Here is a 2,123-nt window from a genome sequence, read left to right as displayed (position 1 = left end):
CCTTTGGGCCTCTGAGGCCCTGGGAGACAGTGCGCCCAAGGCCACTCTGCCTCTCAAGGCCCCGAGCGTCCTGCGGGAGGCCAGCTGCCATCAGACAGCGCAGGAGGTGTTCTCTGAGAAAGGATGTGGACACGGGCTGTGTTCTCGATGAACAGCCGCCAGGGGACAGTTTGAGGACAAATCTGAGTTCACAGGGTCCTGAGAAAAGCCAGCCTGAGGCGACGTGAGGGGCCTCGTGCCACATGGTTCGTGGGGGCCAGGGTGCCCCACTGAGCTGGGGAGCACCCAGGAAGGACGGAGGGGTAGGTCCAGCCAGGGACTTACGACTGCTGGGCTGCCGCTCAGCTGGTTATGGACACCTCCAAGAGACGCCGCTATGAGTCACGAGTCCCTGTCTCCAGGGCTCACTGGGGACTCGTCTCCTGAGAAAGTGAGTCTGTGAACCAAGGTTCTCCCGGGGGCCCTGTCCCCAACAGCCATGCAGGCCTGAGAATTCCGTCCTCCAACCGACACCTTGGGCAGTTGGGCCCTCCCCGTGCACGAGGCCGTGATTTCTGCTCTCCGAGGCCAAGAGGGACCCCAGGCTGGACGCTGACCCAGACAGGCCTTGGGACAGTGGTGCCACCCTGGCTCATAGCAGCCACCCCAGAAGGCAAGACCTGCGCTACCCCAGGCGGACTCCCCAGGGCTGCCAGCCAGGCCGGGCTCCAGGGGCTCCTTTCTGGAGAGACCTGGGCTTGTGCTGCCGGAACCATGGAGACCCTTGGGGGTGCGTGTCCCCCGCACCGTCACACAGGTGCTGCCCGCCTGAGTTCATTCCTGCCTTTGGGCTCACTGGGTCACCGGGTGGTGGTCTCTGACCCAAGGTGGCTGTGCTCTCAGCTCCTGCAGCCCAGGACCATGCACCCCAAGGTGCGGAGAATATAAAATGGGTCCAGACTTGCCGCTACCTGTCCAATGGCGTACTCGCTGACATTCCCCCGTCATGCATGCTGCGGCCAGAGGGCACTCGGGGACTGAGCTGAACCACCTGCCCTTGAGGGGGCCTCTGGGGAAACGGAGCCCCTTCCTGGTGTAGGGACCCTCCTCCGGCCTCACCACCCCCCAGGGCAGCTCAGGGACAGAAAGCCAGCCTGGGGGTGACCCCACAAGAGGGTCACTGGGGAAGTTTCCACTGTAAGTCCTGTCGGAAGGTGGACCCCGGGCTTGGAGAGAACGGGGACCCTGGGGCCTGTGGGCGGCTGGCCTGAGGCCTCCACCTGGGGGCCAATCTCAGAGCCATGTGTAGAGAGAAAGCCTGGAATAAGCTCCCCACCCCCCCGGGACGGGCAGCCACCGCCTCGGTGGGCGTGTTGGAAGCTGCATCCAGGAGGGACTGTGCTCGGAGGCCAGTGAGTGGCGGAGGGTGTTTCTCTCTCCGCCGCCCATCACGCCACCCTGCTCCCTCACAGGACCGGTGGGCTGGTGGGATAGGGTGGGGGGGAACCCGACATAGCCCTGCCCGGGCTCTGGGGCACTGTAGGGTCACATGAAGTGCTTTCCCAATCCCCACGAACCCTCTGGATCCCCACAAGAAGAGGGGCCGGAGCGGACCCCGGGGTGCGTCGGGCGGGACTTGTGAGAGGCTCAGCACCCCCGCGCCGCCATCGGGTGGGGCCGGAGGGACCTTCAGGCCGTGGGGGTGATGTGACTCTGGAGGGACGTGGTCACCCAGGGGCAGTTCTGAGCAGAAGTGGGGAGGCACTGGGGCACTGGGAACTGGCGGGTCCCCCCCAGCCGAGAGGCCTAGTGCCCCCAGGCCTGTGCTCAGCGGGTATGCCCCCCAAGGCTGGCAGCATGGCCGGGGGGGTGGCTAGGGGAGGGCGTCATGCTCCCCGAAGGCTTTTCCCCAGGCCCTCAGCCCAGCCTGGAGGGTGCGTCCTGGAGAAGGAAGAAACAGGGACTGGGGAAACTGAGGCCTGGCTGCAGTTGGAGAAGAGGGTTTCAGGACAGGAATGGCCCATTTCCCCAGGAGTTCGCAGAGGGCCTAGCTGGAGACAAAGTCGCAGGGGACCCTGGGGATGGAGCTGGCAAGCTCCAGCCCAGCTGGGGTCAGAAGTCAAGCAGTGACCAGCACTCAAAGG

The sequence above is a fragment of the Enhydra lutris genome, unplaced genomic scaffold (genome assembly GCF_002288905.1).
Source record: "Enhydra lutris kenyoni isolate GAN:26980312 unplaced genomic scaffold, ASM228890v2 scaffoldscaffold14, whole genome shotgun sequence".
Classification (NCBI taxonomy): Eukaryota; Metazoa; Chordata; class Mammalia; order Carnivora; family Mustelidae; genus Enhydra; species Enhydra lutris.
This window is presented reverse-complemented; position numbering follows the sequence as displayed.